The 21,616-nt window shown below is 36.6% G+C and overlaps 2 long non-coding RNA genes across 2 annotated transcripts; one reads left to right on the forward strand and one right to left on the reverse strand.

The window, feature by feature from the left end:
* The first annotated feature begins 11,158 nt into the window (after positions 1 to 11,158).
* LOC136852725 (uncharacterized) lies at positions 11,159 to 14,372 on the forward strand. Its single transcript, XR_010857219.1, has 3 exons — positions 11,159 to 11,331; positions 11,540 to 11,643; positions 13,823 to 14,372. It is a non-coding gene; the product is annotated as an uncharacterized lncRNA (long non-coding RNA).
* Positions 14,373 to 15,367: 995 nt separating this feature from the next.
* Positions 15,368 to 21,286, reverse strand: LOC136852726 (uncharacterized). Its single transcript, XR_010857220.1, has 3 exons — positions 20,480 to 21,286; positions 16,150 to 16,694; positions 15,368 to 15,481 (listed from the first exon to the last, which is right to left on the reverse strand). It is a non-coding gene; the product is annotated as an uncharacterized lncRNA (long non-coding RNA).
* Positions 21,287 to 21,616: the final 330 nt, after the last annotated feature.

A 21,616-nucleotide genomic window follows, 5' to 3' on the forward strand; every position in this document is an offset into this window, starting at 1 on the left:
AAAATAAAAATGAGACATCTTAAATATAGCAAGATCATATTAAAGAGGAACACTATGTCACTAAGTAAACCATTTTAAACATGGTGTTACATGAAACTTCTTTTCAGAGGTGTAGCAATGAAATCAAACTTATTGTTTTGAGACTTTATTCCAAGACCTCTATTTTTTATAGTAAAGTATTGGTGTGCGTCTTTGGTCAAACTGACTCTCCGTTTAAAGAAGCGCAAAAAAAGATTGTTGTGTATTCCCATGCATGAATGGTCTTTCTAACACTTGTTATAAGAGTGCCTCACTTCTCACTGACTGTAAAAGGGTTTCCTTGCCTGTTGCTCATAACTTCTTTGAGAATGGTAGCTCAGCCTCCGTCACCTTGGTTTTCACTGGATGGAAAAGGGTTTTTTGTCTGTAGTTTAGACCTTCTTTGTGAATTTTAGCACGGCCAAATTCAGGTGATATCCCATGTTCCTCCTTGTCTTGCTAAGAGCTGGAGGTTGTAGCTGCAGAACATAAATTGGGGAAAAAACTTAAAGCCATTTTGCTGAAGACTTTTGCCTATAAGACTTATTTTCACAGCTACAGAAAGAGTGTTGAGTTATGGCATTTGGTATACATACATTACCTCATTTTTATTTCAAGTCTTTCATCAACTTACATGAAGGGGAAAAATTTTCTAGCATTTTATAGTTGTCAAAATAAAAGCAATGTATGCTATGAAATACTGCAAGTATGCAAACTTTATGATCCAACATTACCAGAAAGAAAAAGTTTCTGGTGAGTTATTTTGGCAGCCTTTAGCATCATAATTAAAGTTATGGGCATTTACTAATGAAGCCCAAACTAAGCTGCTGCATTTTTCTACTTTAAAAATCAATAAGGAGGCATAAAATGAGCAGCAAAATGGACTGGAAGGCTAAGGTTAATGCCACTAAAAGTAGTGTGCTGTAGGCTGAATTACTGAGCCCAGTGGTTCACCTAGCTTGTTTGACTAAATATATAGGTAAGCCTTCCACCTTTGAAGGGAGAAATGTATAGTACCTGCTGAAAGAATGGAAAATATAAAAAATTAGCTAGAAGTATCAGAAGTTTGAAAGTGAACCCAGCCAATGCACTGCAAAGTAAGAAGTAAATCATTGATCCTTTCCATTTGATGGCTCTCTGGTTGGTCTTTTGTGAAATAGTGTACGTGGCTTTTGGTGGTACTGTACTCTTTTATGAGCCCCAAACATTCCAGGTTAACTGTTGACATTTCTAAGACTTGCTGAAGTCTTTTTGTGGCGGTTATTGTTTAGTACTCAAGTAATAACGTAGATTTACTATTTTGCTTGAGTTACCTAATATCTTTTGTTTCTTAAAATGCAGTGATACGGTAAATACTAAAAATAGAACTCCCAGAATAAATTCTCTGGCTTAAAATTATTTTGCCATGTATATTGTATCCACAACATTGTACTCTTAATTGTTGACAGTTCTTGATTCAATCTTTTTTAAGTTTCCTGTGATAGCAAGTCAGTTCTGTTCTTGATTGCCATCAACTGTACTCACCAGTACTCAAGTGACAGCAGTTTTAATATTATGCAAACCAGTTATCTAACCATCATTGAAGTCTTAGCTTGCATCCCTTTTGTTGAAAATATGTTGCTGTAATACTTTTTGTGACTGTACAGCTCTTTTCTAAGTGCAATAAGTTGCACAGTGAATCGGCTGAAAATTTGGTTGTCTGGTCCTTTCGTCATTAAAAGTGCATTGCTCAGGTCTTAGAATTGTACTGTTTTTCACCATTTTTACTAAATTGTGGACATTTCAAACAGTACGGAAGTTCATGTATTTTCACTTCTAGGACAGGTTTGTCAGGACATCTTACCTATCTTGTGGTACAAAGAAATGTCTGGTTTGTTCATACTGCCTGATTTGACCAAGGCATACAAGACACAATTCATCAGACAATTATTGAGGACAATTTATATCCAGTGATCCAATAGGGTGTCTATGTACATTTTGTTTATACTCAGTACTCCCACAGGGTGACTCTACTTGTATTTTCTGTAGCAGTGAAAGATGAGCATATATGAAGACTACTGTATAAATGTATTTTTGGAAAGGTAGGCTTCAAATTAAAGGGTATTTTATGACAATGCTTCTAAAAGTGAATTGATGTCAACATTGTAGAATTCTATAAGGGAAACTTTGTGCAGTTACAGTGTTAACTATTGTAATTCGTAAGTAGTCTTGAAGCATTATAATGTGAAATGCCATCAGATAACTTTATGTATATATAACCTCAATTTCAGTATACTGTATTTTAATTTGGTTATCTGATGTAACAGTAATTGTATACAAACCCGTGGATACAATACTGACAGACTTTATGCAAAATTACTAACTTTTCTTCTGTGGATTGTAGTTTGTTCAGGTGTTGAATCAAAATTAAATAATATACAGTAATTTAATCACAAAAAATTCTGTGTTATTAAATTTAAAACGTTGGGCAAATTCTCACAGTGTGAGTATCTCATCACTACCTTATTGTCTGGAGATCCTATCCTCTGTCCTTCAGCCTTCCAGCTTCCTAGCTCTCTTCCCCTTAAACTTAATTCAAAGACAAATCCTTCAGACCATGAAGACACAATTTCCTGGTTCCATTTGAATTAGAAAAGGGAGGATTGTGACATTTCAGATACATACGTAATCTTCGATGTTCATTCTGTTTTGGTTATTGGCTACTTTCTACATTGTCCCCAGTATCTAAATTTTAATACATCCATTATGTGCCTCTATCTTCGTTGTAACTTCATATCCTCAAGGCATATCTTGAACTGTTTTCACGACTTCATCTTGCAAATCTACTGTACATGTCTTAGACTGTCCCATATCTTCATATTTCTACAGCATATCTTGAGCTGCCTCATATCTTCATGTTCTTACTACTGAACATATCTTAAAGTGCTTCATATTCTGCAGTTCTCACAACATATTGAACTGTTTCATATCTTCATGTTCATACCATTTGGACATATCTTAGACTGTCATAGCCATAGTTGTTTCATATCTTCATGTCCCTACTACGGAGCTTTTATATATTTTTCAATTCTTGCAACGTATTGAACTTTTGGACATATCTTAGACTGTCTCATACCTTCATATTTCTACAACACTTCTTGAGGTGTTCATGTCTTCATACTCCTACTACGTGAACATATCTTAGACTGCCTTGTACCTTTAAACCTCTACATCATACCTTGAACTGTCTCATGTCTCCAGGTTACCATATTGATACCTTAATCCTTTGGAAATATGAAACCTAAGAAATTTGTCACTGATAAATACAGTACAAATTATTATCAGATTCATTCGTTTTTAATGAATTAATGAAAGTGGGACTATTACGACACTTATTTGGAAGAACTGTACTCTATCACCTTCATTCCGATATTTTTGGATCTTGTAAAATTTCTGCTTGTCCACTACAAAGTACTGTACTAATTAAGTCTGTGTTATGAATAGTTTTATGTTATGAATATTTAAAATTATGTTATGATATGTATGAAAATTTAATGTCATTGTCAGAGAATTTTATAATTTCATGAAATAAGGATAAAAAAGTATTCCAGATAAATTGGAAGCATACTGTACCAGAACTACCTAATTTTAGCTACTTAATCATACAAGCTTGGATTGATGTAAGTAAATATTGTACCTGTATTGAATTATGGTCTGTTATCTTTCTGTATGCTATGCATTATTCTGACATACAATCATGCTGTACACTAATCTGCGTCTCTTTGAAGCTGTGCTTATCGTTTTCAAAGAGGCAGAGAGTATGGTATTTTAAGATGGGTTTAACAGTTGGTTGTTCTAAGTCTGAGGACATTAGAGCACTGGAATGATTGAAGCTTTTTATAAGTTATAAATGTAAGAAAGATACGAAAGGTGTCTATTGTATTTAAGGTAAGGTTTACCATCACGTCATGTTTTATTTCCTTATTTTGAAGATTATATTTTAATGTGCTGTTGTTGGAATATGTTTATTACCAGTATAGAACGAATGTAATATGCACATGTACAAGACAAAGGCACCAATAATTTATTTTCAAATCTCTCTTGCGTATGTATTCCTTCACCGTCGCTTCCTAAGCAAGGTTAATTTTCGTAAGATTCCTCTGCCATCGTTACAAAGGTAGAAGTAGAAAGCAAATTTAAAACTTTTAAAATCAGAGGAGACACAAAGTACAGAAGTGGAAAGATATCTGTAGAGTTTTTGGACACTGTACAGGGTACAGGAGTCAACAGGGATGTGTCAGATATAAGGAACAAACAATGGGTAAGTGAATCTTGATGTCCTGATGTTCTGTATTGATAACAAGAAGGAATGCTGTGATTCTCTTGCTGTGTTAATACAGAGAAAGAAGCTTAGGTTAGGTTAGGTTAGAAAAAGTAATGAGGTAAATATGTTAGCTGACAGCTTAAGAATCCAAGAAAATACAATATCAGGTAACTAAACTTAGTCTTTGGAAACTAAAGACACAGAGTGAGATGAAAATGAAATGGAAAAAGGTAAGTAAGGGAAGTGAATGACAAGTGGACCTTCAATGGAATTGTCTAGGAAAGAAATGAAGTGACTGATAATCCCATACTTGGTGGTTTTGTCCAAGACAGATCGAAGTGTAACACTACAAGAAAAAGATTGAATCTGCAAATTTTCAAAAAGTTTGGCCTACAGGTGAGGAGGTCATTCCATTTCATATTTATTTTGGCAAAGGCACAAACAACCCCAAGAAATGTAGCTTGGCAGTGATTCTTTGTTGCTGTGAATGATTGGAGACTAAACAAGAGTACCATCAAGTTATAATGTCCTTTTTCAGCATCAAAAGATGAACAGATAAGATTTAAGATGATCTGGATGGGGAAGAAAGCTTTAGGAAAATATCCATCGTGAGCTGCAGTGCTTTCCGATTTTTATTTTTCATACTTTCCCATTGGTTTCAACTGTACCCGTATCCTATTTTCAGAAAGAAGAATGAATAAACCTGATATAAGGCCATGATGGAATGTTACATAAACTAAGTCAATACAACTGAATCAGTAGGAAAAAGAATAATTGCCTCTACCAAAAAAGGTGGAAAAGGCTAGTATTCATTTGTGTCCCTTAGTTTTTTAATTTAACAGATGCTTATGTTATCACAAGAATCTCGGAAAGCTGTCAGTGGGTTACAGTGAAAAGTTGTATTGAATGTGCTATATATCCAAGTACTGCTGATTCTCAGCAAATACTTTGAGATAGGATTGACAGTTCCCTCTCCAACCTAGCCATAACCCACTACAGTCAACTAACTACGTATGGAGTGTGCGTAGGGGATTTATTGTGCTTCCGACGAGACTTAGGTTGACACTTCAAGCAGCTAATGGTACGAAAGTTTTTCGTGATGAGGTTCATCCCTTATTCAGTAGCCAAAGTATGAATGCGTCAGAAATTAATGTCATGTTATTCTCTGGAATGTCACGTTATTCTCGGGAATCACCCCTCAGCTGATAAGAACAACAGGTCATTTCTTCACAACCGGACAATGCATGCAAATCAGCTGAAAAAATGACTGTTTTTGCATTGAATAAGATAGACAAAATCAAGGACAAAAACATGGAATACACAAAGTATTCATTCACAACTAAGTGGATTTTCTTGGGTATAAGTCTCTCTCTCTCTCTCTCTCTCTCTCTCTCTCTCTCTCTCTCTCTCTCTCTCTCTCTCTCTCTCTCTCTCTCCCCAGGATCCCACCTGAGCTTGATCCAGTTTCAACTGCCTGTTTGACCATTTAAAGAGATAATTGTATGCATCTTCCACAAGCTCATTTATATTTCCAGTAACCTGGACTGTCTCTTTTCATTAAAATTATTTTTAGTATATTATCTTCATATATCTGACAAGAAGTTATTTAAAAAAATCCAGAAATTTAACTTAGACTTAGCTATGTACAGCCATCACCGACTTCCCCAAGCTGTTCCTGACTGTAGTTTTAGTAAACGAGTTAAATTGCTTGTCTGGTCCTCTTTCCTGCCCACGACTAATTACCCCTTTTCCTCAGGTAAAGTCGTCTAGGCTTTTCAGTTTTCTATCCTGTGGTTTAAAACTTTTGTCAAGTATTTTTGAGTGTTGATTTTGTATTGTAAATATTTTAGTTTTCTCCAAGTTTTTGTTACATATTTGACTCTCTCTCTCTCTCTCTCTCTGATGTCTTTCCAGTACTAAGCCACCTGATCTTTACTTCAACCATGATTCACTACAGTCGATTATGTACCAGGTACATAATTCACCTCTTTAGACAACAGAAACTCCATAGATTTTCCAGGAACGGCTCAAATCTCTTCTTTAAATTCCAGGCTTGCGTTTGTGAAGTTGCAAACCACGTATTTAAGACTGGGAATAATCTTGATACGTATCTGACTGGTACCATTGTTTTCATGTGACAATAGGCAAATTTGGATGTGGTAAGTGTCCCATTAGTAATGTGATGAGTTTTATGTGATGCATGAATAACCATGTGACAAATATCCAAGTCTTACTGACTGAATAATTGAATAATTATGTGGTAATACTTCATTCTTATTGTCAAATTTCTATGATAACAGCACATTACATACAGTACAATAACTATCATGCTATGTGGTGAATATCATATCATGTGACATGTAGGCTACAGATTATGTGACATGTACTGTACAACATACTCGTCAACCAACAATTTTCTTGAATCAGTTTGGCATTGATGACATATGCTGTGTGACGCCTGCAGTGTCTATTAATCAACCTATAAATCAAATATCAGTAACCAAAGTGCTACATGATTTGTATCTAATAATGGCGCTGGAATGATCAAATTCCCATTAAAGCAGAGATATTTTTTCTTTTGTTTTTAGTAACGCCAATTTATACATAAAATCAATCATTTAAGTTTCAAGTAGTTGAATATATCTTAATTAGTTTTCCAAGGTAATGACAGATTAATGATATTCGCAGCTCGGGTTATAATTAATCTCTCACTCTCATCTGTTTTACATATTGATATAAACTGCAACAAGACCTACATAGCAAGAGAGAGAGAGAGAGAGAGAGAGAGAGAGAGAGAGAGAGAGAGAGAGAGAGAGAGAGAGAGAGAGAGACTAACATGCTAATAGGCGCTAATGGTTTGAGATGGGGTAGGGTAGGGGCCGGGTAGTAGGAGGGTTGGGATTGGATAACACCTTTCTTTGTACCTTCTGAAAACATGGCCGGCATTTTTGTTTGAGTTCTCGCAGAACGCGGACGTGTACCTTTCTCTCGCCCTCTCTCCCCGAAGTTCAACCGGCTTCCAGAAAGGTAAAGGTCCAGATGATGTGTTTGTGTATTAAGGCCTTGTGTGTTTTAATAGGAAGCATGATTTTATAAACTGATTTGCTGAGGAATTCCGTGAAAATTTTCAACCAAGACACGGTCGAAATTTGCTCGCCACCGGCGAGCATGTTACCGTAAGAAGGCCGAGGTTTTGAGGTACTTTGGATACACCAAGACCTGGAGGTACTGTACCAAACATTTCCTCGGAGTTACTCCTTCGTTTTATATCAGAAGAATGTTAAACTGAGATGCAAATTAAATTTAGAATTAGCAGTGGCTATGGTTACCTACTAACTTGAAAGGCCAGAATTTGCACATTAGTAGTGGATAATTGCTAACGTGGTCCATGTGATGGGGATATACTTTGCATGTGCATACGTACGGTGTTACGAGGGAACAGGAGTTACTTGGGACCACGAATTATATCAAATTCGAGCAGGGCAATGAGAGCTCCTTTTAACATGTATTTGTTCCGACACGATATACAAACCGTCGGTCCCTTACATTAGGAATGTACTGTAATGTAAAGGACCTCGGGTTAAAAATTACTTTTAAAAATTGTGTTTTTCTCTCAAGTTGGATTAGTGTTGCATTCCAAAGGTAAGTCTCGGCCTCCTGACAGCTTCTGGTGTGTAGTAAGTCGTGTGATATGGTAAAATTTGCACCGTTTATCGAATGAATCGAACTTAAAGGACAAGTGTCAATGTTACCGCCTGTTTTATGTAAGCACATGGCTAGCTCGATGACACGGTATAGAGAGGATACTAGATATAGCAAGTCTAATTCTCATAGTATGAAAATCAGGCACTGCATTAAGACGTGCAATATATCAGACAAAATTAGCTATAAGGTGAACAATGGCCGATAAGGGTAACAGGAAACCCATTTGCCTTGGGTTTTTTTTTTTTTTTCTTATCTTTTCAGAACGCTAAAGTATAAACATCATCGGTGCATCTAGCACCATCTTTCTCAGTCGCAATGTGCCGAGCTTTATACTCTCCTGAACGAGTAAAACACGTAACGATAGCGCTTTGAAGTTAGGATAGTTACGCAACTTAGTCATTGCGTTAAATGCATGCACCAGTGCAAAGTAACAAGCGCAACTATTGCTTATATTTCGTAGTGCAGGGTCGGGTTTGTTAAAAACATTTTGGGTTACATGAATTTTGGCTTTGGGTATTTTCAGCAGTTAACCTATTTTAAAGTAGGCGAGGAAGAGAATTTTTAGATTTCTGTGCTTTTAATTATATTTTTCAGTTGAACAAACATCTTAATTTTCGTAACGTCACTAAAGTTAAGGTGTGGGGCCGAGTAGCGGGAGGTAGCCTATATTATAAATGTAGGCAACGTGTTTACAACCATAGGCCTAATATCTAGGAAAGCCATTTGTACCCATAATACCGAAGGTGAGTTGACAGTTTTAAATCGACTCATCACAGTGGTTGGTCAAATGCATAGAAGTCAGCTGCCATTATTTGTTGAAAATTAAACGAATCATGATATAGTTTTGTACATTATTTTAGTGGGTTAAAAAACATTCTGTGAATAGCTAAGGTTTGGAACTAAACGTTTTATGAATTCTCTTGTTACAAGACAGGTATGTTATATTGATGAATTTGGAAGTCTGCCACAGGTGAAAGTGAATAAATGATTTCTATATCTTGAGAAACACCCAGTCAATCAGGATGTGGTCTAAAGCTTTCAAATGCAGTATAATTGTAAGGTTTAGTCTTCTGAAAAACATTGGTAGAGTGTAAATATTAAGCAGGTACTCAATTACCAAACATTTTTCAATATTCTCGAGTTAACATTTTCAAGAAACTTTCGTGGAATGTTTTGATTGCTGGTGGGTAGGCATTTATAAAAATTCACGTCAGCTATCCTTTATAGTTAGGGTTACCGCTAATACAGTGGACACATAGCACTTACAATAGCAACAAAGGTAATAATTCAGTATATGGAAATACATCTCATGGTACTGAATGAGTTATCGTGGCATTGGTTGTTACTCAAAGGACATTAGAGGAGTAGGTGGTGTCAGCGTTAGGGAGCTGTTTCAGAGGTACTACTACTACTACTACTACTACTACTACTACTACTACTACTACTACTACTACTACTACTACTACTACTACTACTACTACTACTACTACTAGAATGTCACTCAAGTTACGTAAAACTCCGCTATTCTTAACATGAGTGAAATTTTATGGAAGCAGGATTTTATGAAGACTTGACATTACGGGTAAGAATTAAATGGAACTGATAATTCTTGCTTATGAAGATGGACTAACATGGCCGTCGGCAAACTCCTAAGTGTATCAACACTGGTTGTTTTACAGAAAAGTTACTTGTTGACATGACTCGTCGATTTTTCATGACGAATATTCATTCTGATGAAACCATGTTCCCAGAATAGAACGCCCTGTTTGGAAAACGATGTAAATAGATCACGGTGTATAATAAATTACGGAGGTTATATCAAAGTGAATAAATCTTTCAATGCCGAACAGCAACAAAACAAGGAAAGAAATCGCAACATAGTATATCAGTTGAATGACCACAGATTGAGGAACGCAAATGGCAACAGTACTGTAAACTAGCAGAGCCCGAGATTTATGAACAGATTAAAAAGTTATAAACCGACTTGAGGCTAATAAATGACTGTTCCTGGATAACTTAACTTCTGTCTACATGACAGCAGCAGTGACGCTCCAGTCAGTTGAGCATGACAGTTGAAAATGAGGGAAGATAACTGGTTTGCCATTTTGATTTGAAAACCTTTCTCCCCCACGCCCTCTAGCTGTATTTTTTTTTCTGGTTGTTACCGTAACTTGTTTAACGATAAAACGAAATGATGTTAGAGGAATCAGGTACAACGGAAGTTCTGTAAGTTTTCAGACAAGGTTTTTCCACTTGTAGGCCTAATCCTAGTCTCCTGAAGTTAGAATACTATCCAGATATTGCAGTTGGCATGCGAGAATGTCAGTTATCTCAATTATATACATTCTTATTCTTTATTTTATATCAAACCCTTGAAATTACTAGTTTTAGTAACGAGGATGGTTTCTAGTTAACTCACAAGGAAATCTTGTCCCTCGGGGACCATTTTCTGTAGATCTTTACTGGAATCACAAATCTTGCGGGATACGTCCCCGTGTGTATGAAATGTTGCTTGCGTTTACTGAATGTTTCGTCTACAAATTTGATTTATGCACAGTGAATTAGTTTATTATACAAGCCCACAAATAGTTCGTAAGGAGGTTGTAGGGATTTTTTTTCTCGTAGGAATAATGGGTGTGATCTAGTTCGTGAATCAGGTTAGAGAGTTGAACATGTTCAATGGGGCTGTCTGATTGATCTAAATTTCTGTAGATTTTGTTAACTATATCTTCATTGTAATGTATTACACTGTTTTCCAATGTTGTTCACACGCAGTATCCATCCAGTAACCGAAAGCAGCACAGCAGCTTATAAACTACCAATCTTTGTCTATACAATAGTGTGTAATTTATATTGCCTAGAATCTGACATTTAATTTCTTGGATAACATTACGAGTTATTGTTGTTGAAAAATTTGAATTAACGTAGGATAATTTTTTTATAAAACCTAATAACTGTTTGAACGAAGCAGCTATAGTGATATTGGCTAGAAAAGGTTATTTAGTTTTTTCTGATAACATTAAAAGGTTACTTATTGTTGAAAAATTTGAAATTAACATGAATATTTTTTTTGAAACCTCCAACATTAACTGTTTTTTTTGCTTGTAAGGAAATACTTTAATTTCTATGCAGTGTAGCCCTTTTTGTGACGTTCAAGAGGACAATGAAGTGGACAAATATTTATTTAATTTAAAATCATTCAGATTTGCACCAAATCCCACGCCACTGCCTAAGGAACGTTAACCATTTTACACCGGATTCTTCAAGATCTCCCGCATGAGGAAAAGTAAAATGCAAGTGAAAAGGTAAAAAAAATCTTGAGTTAAATTAAGGATGGCTTGCACTCTTTGTTACTGATAGATAAAAGCTGTAAGTCCGACCAAAGTGCAAGAATAATGAAGATAATTCATGGTGACATGTACTTTATAATGTCGTTCCAAAATAAATCCTAAAGCTGAAAGTAAGTTTTCATTTCTTATCCAATGTAATTATTTCATTTTTTTTCTTAAATAGGTCGTAAAGATGAAACCTCTATGCATTCCACTCGCAAATCGTCATCTCAAGATGTCATAAGATGGTACAACTGCCCACGTTTCTAATTACAACTCGTAATGCAGGTGTGTATTAGTTAATGATATAATTGGTTTACGTTTCTGTAATTATATTTGAGTGTTCATGTACGTGAACGCAAAATGTAATCAAATGTAATTTTTTTTTTTCGACTAGATTATAGTCAGTCATTGTTTTACTCTTTAAGGGCCATTTCATCTCTGGTCTGCTTGTGGTGGTTTCAATTTTTCTTTAAATCCTTCTGTCCAGGATTTAATCAAGACAACAAGTGTCATTTTTCCATCTTAATTTTTTCCCTTCGTTCATCTTTCGATGACACGACAAATCAATGTATTTAGTATGAATACCTTTTTATAAAATTTGATTAAAGTTGGTCAGTTCCTCGAACTTTATCTTTTAAAGGTCCTGTCGAGGCTACAAAACGCCATACTATTAAGTTCAGAACCAAAAAATCGATCTCCATACACAAGTGATAAGTATCATTGCACCAAGAAATGTTGAATGCATTGCATGCACTCTAATATGCATCAGTGAAAGTATTTTTTACTCTAATATGCATCAGTGAAAGTATTTTTTACTCAAATATGCATCAGTGAAAGTATTTTTTACTCTAATATGCATCAGTGAAAGTATTTTTTACTCAAATATGCATCAGTGAAAGTATTTTTTTACTCTAATATGCATCAGTGAAAGTATTTTTACTTATGCATCAGTGAAAGTATTTTTTACTCTAATATGCATCAGTGAGTGTTTTTTTTTTACTCTAATATGCATCAGTGAAAGTATTTTTTAGAAGTCTGTCTCAAAACTAGATCTCTTGGATTGGATTCTGTTTCTTCCGTCGTGCCAGCATCCCTTCCAGCATGGTTTGATGGAAATTTGTGTACAGTTTTGGATACTGAGTTTAACTTGTATAGTTCCTCAGGTGTGAAGCTTTCTTTTTTTCAGCTTGTAAGCTTTATGTTACTGTAGGAGCACTGATTATTTATTTATTTATTTATCTCGTGTAGCAGTTTTGCTCTAGGTGGTTTGCTCACCAGTATTCATCTTGGCCAACACTATATCGAATTGGGTAATTTTTTTCTTTATAACTTCTTAGTGGTTAACTTGCTTCTCAACAGGTCTTCAGACTAGAAGTGGTTCTCCTCCTTTGACAAAGAAGGTGGTTTTCTACCATAAACTTAAATTAGTGTTCTTTGATCAAGTTTTTGTAGAGCAAATCTTCAGGTGGTTTTCCCTGTCACATCAGTGAATTACGGTATATAAAATTAAACTTTCCATTACCAAAGGTGTCGATGTTTTTGCTGTCATGCGAGCTATCTCATTTGTCTTTGGTACGTAATTATTGTGGCTCACCGTTTACAAGTTCTCCGTAATTAGGAATATCTATCAAATCGCTTTTGTTCCAGTTTTTTTATTTCAGCTGCAGAGGTTAGGTCACGATAATTCGATAGTTTCCACCTCTCCTGGTGCTGCTTCAACAGTAGGTTTTAACTGGTGGGAAGCATTAATCATTTCGTGCTATTCAGATACTGGAGTTGTAAGCAGTCCTGCCAATATGGTTATTACCCGTTTTGTGGTATGTTTTTAGGTTTTTTCCCAAATGGCTAATTCCAATGGCCATAAAGTTAATAAACTTCCAATTACATTTTCGTCACAGCCCTTCAAAATAAGCAATTCTTTCAGGTATCAGTGGGTGGGCATATTAGGCTGCAGTTGTTTCTGAACGTTTCTGCCTATTTACTGTATACTCATTATGGACATAGTAAGTTCGATGTGGTAGTGCCAGACATTGTTTGCCCCTTTGGCCTCTGAAGTTTAGGCTGCCTAGTAGTTAGTCAAGTGTACTACCATCTCTCACTTTATATTGTGCCACATTTATTGTTGTTCAGTTCTAGTAAATATTGTATAGCTTTAGATAAACTGACTTTACCTGGTAGTTTGTGCCATATGATTATTGTTGTTCAGTTCTAGTAAATATTGTATAGCTTTAGATAAACTGACTTTACCTGGTAGTTCGTTTAATGCTTAAAATTGTTTAAGATGGCGTATACAAATATGTAGGCGTATACTTAAAATGTTTTGACTACACATCTCTCTAGACTGCTTAGACGAAAGCTCGACTTAGTGGGATACTTCCACTTTATATCATTAAAATTGTATTCCACTTTATCAATTTACAGTATATCTCGTAAGATTACAGTTTTTGCCCTCTATACTTTACAGAGTGAGACCCAGTAGTCTACTGTGTATAGTGGAGGGAACTAACCTGCGTGTACGAATTGTCGACTACCTATGGCAGGGAACGTGTACGGAAGAGTCTAGACATCATGCGAAGGAAGAAGGGGAGAAAGTCTTCATAACATGTTCATCCTAGGCTTCTACAAAATGCTTCTGGCCCAGAGAGGTTCTACTAGAACAATGGATCTGTTAAAACTGAAGCTTGCAATTGTCCTCATGCCTGACTATCGGCTGTTAATTAGGAAATTAAAATACAAGTTGTGGGCCTTCCGTATAATGTGTTACATGGCGGATAGCATGATTTAACATAACCCGGTTCGAAGTAACAATACGATCTTCCAACGAGGAGAAGGAATTAACACTGCAGTTACATGTCTTAAAACGTTCCTCATGTTGTGTCAGCCATTTCAAATCTACTGGAGTCAGCTTGCAATGAGAAGAAGCTGGCACTTCCAACGTCCTTGTTTCTCAATCAGCATCAGCCACACATTTCAGTTAGAAGTCTGACCTCGTAGATCGACAGGAGTCAGCACTCCAGTTACCTTCACGAGCCAGCAGTTCTTGTTTTAGTGAAATTTCAGTCAGCGTCAGCCACCACTCCTAGGCTTGCAACACCCTCCAGATCCACCGGTCAATATCTTGTTTTAGTGCACTGCTCCAACACCCTCCAGATCCACCGGTCAGCAGTATCTTGTTTTAGTGAAATTTCAGCTCATGTGTTCCTCTTAAGTGCTTCATGACACTCTCCTAGGCTGCACTGCTCCAACACCCTCCAGATCCACCGGTCAGCAGTATCTTGTTTTAGTGAAATTTCAGCTCACGTGTTCCTCTTAAGTGCTCCATGACACTCTCCTAGGCTGCACTGCTCCAACACCCTCCAGATCCACCGGTCAGCAGTGAAGTGCTCCATGACACTCTCCTAGGCTGCACTGCTCCAACACCCTCCAGATCCACCGGTCAGCAGTATCTTTAGTGAAATTTCAGCTCACGAGGAACTCGTAAGTGCTTCACGACACTCTCCTAGGCTGCACTGCTCCAACACCCTCCAGATCCACCGGTCAGCAGTATCTTGTTTTAGTGAAATTTCAGCTCACGTGTTCCTCTTAAGTGCTCCATGACACTTCATGACACCCTCCAGATCCACCGGTCAGCAGTGAAGTGCCCATGACACTCTCCCTAGGCTGCACTGCTCCAATAAACCTGTTTTAGTGAATAAAAAGTGAACACTTAGTACTGCAGACCCCTCCAGATCCACCGGTCAAAGTGCTCCATGACACTTAACACTGCTCCAACACCCTCCAGATCCACCGAGCAGTTCTTTAGTGAAATTTCAAATGCTTTGACTGCTCTCAAGTAGCTTTAGTGTAATTGCAGCTCAAGTGTTCCTCTTAAGTGCTTCATGACACTCTCCTAGGCCGCACTGCTCCAATAAACCTGGAATAAAAAGGGAATTAGTATCAGATACCTCCATAAATTTCTCATATTAACTAGAGTTATGACAAATCTTTGACTAATTAACATCAACGTATTTTATACACCTCAGTCTAGACTAAGGTAATCCTCAACTGCGCCTCGTGAATGTAGTAACAAAACTTCCGTGATTAGAAAACTATTTTCCAATAGAAACCCTTCACTCCCACAATTCTGAAAAAAGGCATGAAATTAAGAACAAATATTCCAAGTAAATTCATGAAAATTAAAATGATTTCCATAATAGCTTCAAGAAAAAGTTCTATTTTCCGGAAGAAATATATCCCCATTACGTCGTTCTTAGCCTGTCTATCAAAATAGGAAATCAAAGTGATTTTTCAAGGCAATTTAATTTGCTTTCAGATCTCGTGTAAACGTTAAAGATCATATATAAATACCCCTTTCAATGAATGAACAGAAATGTTTATGTTAATGGTTTAGTGCAAATTACAAGAATCAAATTTGTATTGGTATAAAACAGGAGAAGGTATTAACGCTTTCTTTATTACACTGTCAAATTATGCAATCTCCGCAAAAACTTCTAACGTTACTCTGTTCCAAAATACAAACTAATTCACCTACGAAAGCATTTTTAATATGCCTACATTTAAATACTTAAGCTATAACTGAACAGTTGGCCTGAATAAAACAGGTCAACACAAGCATTGACTTAAATGAAGTAACTAATTGCTATGTTCACTATCCCTTACCCACTCCCTTTTAACTTTGAGAAAGATGTTCAACAAAAAAACTAAACATGAGCATCTGAACATCGTTAAACACGTTAAACATTAAAACATCTTCAATATTATAGTTAACACTATCCAAAAATAACTACTTACTTTTAACGCTGCTCTAGGCATAATCACTGCCTCTGAGGTGGCGGCTCCTGACACGTCCAGTATTTCAGAGAGGTGGAATTATCTTCTGGAATCTGCTAAAGAAGACCAAGTCACACCCTGAGCGCTCAAACCCATAGGAGGGTAGTGCCGTCAGAGCACCTCACGCTGTGCGCTGTAGGCATTACTTACGGCTCTTTGTAGCGTGCCTTCTTCCCCTAGCTGCAACTCCTTCATTCCTTTTCCTGTACCTCCATTCATAGTCTCTTCCAACTTCATTCCACCTTCTCCTAACAATTGATTCATAGCGCACTGCAAAAATTTTTCCTCCTGTTACACCTTTCAAACTGTTTACTGTCAATATCTATTTCAGTGCCGAATGACCTCATTGGTCCCAGCGATTGGACTACGTTTAACATCCTGTTTTTGTGTCCTCGTCGAACATCAAAAACAACTTCTATGGGTTAATAGAAGCACAATTCCTTATCCATCACAAACAAAGCGTCCTTAGTATAATACAAAATCCGTTCCAGTCTTCCAAGGACAACCTGAAAGATGGATTGAATTAGCAAAATTTTAGCAGATATGCTTAAAATACATTTTCTTTGGCAATGATTTCAATTAAATTCCTTGGGACCTTAAAAAAAAGGCTCTTCTAACGTCAGCCATTTTATAAAATCTCATGGGCTTTACATTCAACAACACCCAATACAATAAAAAAAAATTACTGTACCTATATCATCGTAGCCGCGAAATGAATCATAGATATCGGACCTTTTCTGTAGGTAAAGTACTTTCATACCAGCGGAGAAAAAATATACATTTGGCTGTGTAACATTCATTTTCACACTGACTGTAGTATATGCTCAATTGGAAAAAAAAAAAAAGTCCTTCACTTGCTGGCACGCCTAAACCATTCCCTCTGAGATACATTCTCGGAAAATTTATGCAGACTTTAAAGGAGAGTTTTCCAATGAAAAAATGACAGTTTTGGGTAAGTGTCGGTGCTAAATGTGTGGCTGGTTCATATATTTGAAATACCTACGGATCTCATCGATATTCGCTAATGTAAATAAATTATCAAACTACGTACTAAAAAAAAGTCGTTTACACCCAATGAATTAAAAGTTTAATAAACATCTGAACTGGAAATAGTAATGGTGTAAGTCGCCATATTTCAGAGCTAAACGAATATTATTTAGCTTACGTAATATTTTACACTTAAGTCTATAAATTTAAGTACAGCACACTTCCAGGGACGAAAGGTTTTTAATGCCATTTTACAGGAGTTTGGGAATCGTAAGCTTTTCAAACATTTTTTACGTAATGTATTAATGTCTAAGGCTAAGCTAAACAACAAAACTTGAAGAATTCAAGTTTAAGTTATCCATACTTCCACCGAGAGGGACCGTTTTCTTTTATGTCTAGTATCCCCAACTCCACCATTCAAGAGCCTTCCTCCCAGGTACATATTTCATAAAATCCATTCGGCTTTACCACTTAAAAGAAATTTCGATGCTAGTTTGGCTTGTCATCCATGCGTCACCTACTCCGAGGCGCTAGTACTTAAAATGAAGAAAGCTCCTTGGGACGCCGTGTTTAGTACTAGCCGTCGGGGATCTAAGTATTATATAAACCCATTTCTATATTGCGTGGTCGACAAATTATATTAATAAACGATACCTTCGTGCAGCCGTCTACTTTACATTTACCATACGGAGTTTAGTACTAGCAGCTCGGAGTAGGTGACGCGTAGATAAGCCAAAGTAGCACCGAAATTTACACCTTTATAACCCAGTACTTCAAAACATACTTTACTACGCTGATTTTCTTATCTTGTAGGCTACACCTTGCTTTACGCATTTCATCCACACTGTCTATTTTACGTTTCTGGTGGTACCTCCTCCCCATACATCTTTACTACATTAGAAATATGAATGACATCACCCTTCTAAGTCTAACGTGGCTTGATAAACCCACTACATCGTTGCATGATGTCCACCTGTGGCAACTGCCTGGCTTTGCACTTCTTTACTAAACGTGGATCAAGTTTCTTGAAATTGCACTGTATAGAAACGTTTTCTATGTCCTCCGTTACAAAACTTTACACCACTTGAATATGGCGTTCACGTTAGCATTTTTTCACATTTAATTTCAACTTGCGCAAATTATTCCTACCTCAAAAATAACCTTGTTTATACCAAATTTACCAGTACAAACGTGGATTAACCAGGTACTGGATTTTTCCTAGATATTGACCCCCAATTGTTTTAACCTGGTACGTGTCCACCTTTGCGGCGTGTTTAGTACAAGCCCATTTGGGATTACCGTAAAAACAAACATAAGACTGTAAATATCAAAGATAATGACCAAGAAATCAGTCCTAGATAACGACCCCAGAAAATGCTGTAACTTTGGAATAAACTATACGCGAATTGTGTATTTTTTTCCGCTGTTATTTTTAATTGCCCTCACACTATTTTCTTATGCATATGGCGTGTATCATCCTAAATTCCCAATCACTACTCAGTTTCAAATGATATATTCAGACTCGTGTCTTATCAACTAACAGGCAATTAACGTCCAGAAAATGTCATTAATGAGCTAAAACATTTGAATGAATGAACCACCACATTAATTTTCACATAGTACGTATAATTAATAGCGTAAGTTTTATGGAATGGTTTTTCATTCACAGACCACGTTATACACTCAAAATGCCATGTCATTCGGCAAAAACTAAAGTCCATTATGTCCTTTACAAGCGTACGCAATACGCAGTCTCTTAATTATCATCAACAACGGCTGTTTTGTGTAACGCTTGGAGTCTAAATGCTAATTACCAGAAAATGCACTTCCATGATTTGTGAAAGCTTTCACTTTCTACGTCATGTTTACTATTAAATGCTGCAACTATTATATGGGCTATTTTCATTGGTCTGTAATGACATTGGGACAATTTTATTTAAAAAAAAAAAAAAAAAAAAAATGAAAACTATAAGAATGACCTAAAACGAAAGTCCACCATCCCCATGAAAGTGCTGAGAAAAACAATGGTAGAAAATGGTTACTCTAAACAGAAAACGCAATCATAGAAAACGGATATGGTCGCTATGACTAAACAAAAGCTACCTCGATAATCGACAGCTTAGTAAGTGTCCCTTTTATTTCGTGGGCGTTCTACATTTAAGTATAAAATATTGCCAAGCGTCTACATTAACACAAGGACTGCATTACTATTTAAATATAGTGAACTGGCAATTTAATTTATGGTGAAATGTTTACTATGGGGCATTAATTTCAGCAATTTTGTAATTTTACTATCAGCATTTAAGCACTCAAATTACCAACTAAGCTTGCTTACGGTTGTTCAAGATATTTCAGAACCTTCCTATGGTACAATTTACCCCAGCTCAAAACCTTTTTGCCTAAAGTTCATGGGGGACATATAAATACACGTTCAAATTGTATAAAATACTTTTCAGTTGGACTACCCCGTCATATTGAATGATACCCTATTCCTCTTTATATTTGAAGGTAATTTACGCTACGTCCAGTATTTCCGTACCTGATAAACAGTTTGGACTTGTCAGAACTAGACTGATAAATTTTGATCTGTTCAAAACTGTAATCAAAAACATAGTTTTTGCCGCCCCTAGCTAGGAAACGGGGCTGTTTCCCAAGTCAAAATATTATTTTTGGTAAAATGTATATCATTTGCCGGGAAGGATAGGCTACCAAATAAACCTAAAATCATTCAAATCACATCATAATACAACAGAAAACCATATTTTATGTTGAATAAAACGTCCATATGACCCTAATATTCACAAGACTTCGTTGAAAACAAACACTTACGAAATGCACCAATATATTAGCCAATGGTTAACTGTACTAAACTAAAGGAACGTAAAACGAACATTATCAATGTTTGGTTAACAGAACAAATAACGATATAAAGCATTAAGGCTATTTTTCATGTATACCTCAAATCAGTGTCTCAATAGCCTACACCACCTTCTGCTAGGCCTACCCTATCCAACAGTGAATAAATGGCACCACTTCTCAAGAACATGGTCGAGGGAAATAGCCTACAGAAGCACACACTGACCTGCAAGTTCCACTGGTCACACCAGGCTGCATTTATTTCCCAAAGTTCTTAATCCGACTGTCAACCAATGGACCTACAGCAATACTGTAAAGGGGCAGGTCAACACTGCTATTTTTTGCCTTCGAGGCCTATAACACAACTTACATCCATAAATTACACTGGAATTATGCCCTTAAGGCCTATAACACACCTTAGAACTACACACTATACACAGGTACTTACGATTCCGTCCATAAATAGGGGTTGGGTTCTGCGATCCAACCGTTGTTATCCAGTAGCAATCTCCGTCATAGGCCTACTTCTCTTAGCCTATACGTAAACATTTCTCCCCCATTTTTTGTCCTTCAAATGAAAGATGTTGCTCCATGTCACAATAATCCAATTTCCACGAATCTGTAATAGTCACTATTTTCCGTAGATACTGAAATAATCACTAGTGCACCGGAACCTACATCACACGGCTGATGTTCCTGTACAACTGAAGAAACTAACCGGTTACCGGTTAACCCTGTATCTTTCTTCCCATGCAAGTGACCACGCTAAGCAACTGACCAATAAGAACACGTTTAAAGAAACATGCTCGAATATGATTCGCCATTCGAAGAGATTCGTGAGACCAATGATCTTCAAGAGAGTGAAAGTACTGCGGTAACTGCAGCTAGTTTCATACACGGGTAATGAATTTTGGTTTCCGTAGTATTAAATAAAAAATACGGGTTTCTGTCCAGTTTTGATAGACTAATTCCTAATGGGAAATATTTTCTCGTAATCTGGTATAGAACGTCATATAACTCCATTTAACTACATCAGATTCGTTCAATTAAGGGTTGAATTGTTATACGTTGGATGGTTGAGCAGTCCAGTTTGCCTAGTAAATGGATGTTAACCTGAATTGAATATTGGCATTAATACCATTTGAATATTTGTATTAATTCAGACCGTTAGGGCATATTCATTTGATAAAATGCTAACGTATTTGTTATATACCAATGAGGTAATACAAAAATTAACAGGATAAGAGAAAAAACTAGGCCAGATTGGAGAGAGAGAGAGAGAGAGAGAGAGAGAGAGAGAGAGAGAGAGAGAGAGAGAGAGAGAGAGAGAGAGAGAGAGAGAAGAGGAAACTGGAGAGGAAAATATAATAACGTTAATGGGAAAATGGAAAGACTAACACAAGATAAAAGATGAGAATGATGCGGAAAGGAGAATGATACCAGGGGAAGGGCAGGGGTGGGGGGGAAGTGAGAGAAGAACGGAGGATGAGATAGATGAAAATGAGAAAGAGTCATCAAAGGAAGGAACAAGACAAGGAATGAGATGGAAAGAAGGAGAGGTAAAAATGAATAAGATATAGTATAT

The sequence above is a fragment of the Macrobrachium rosenbergii genome, chromosome 26, assembly GCF_040412425.1.
Source record: "Macrobrachium rosenbergii isolate ZJJX-2024 chromosome 26, ASM4041242v1, whole genome shotgun sequence".
Lineage (NCBI taxonomy): Eukaryota > Metazoa > Arthropoda > Malacostraca > Decapoda > Palaemonidae > Macrobrachium > Macrobrachium rosenbergii.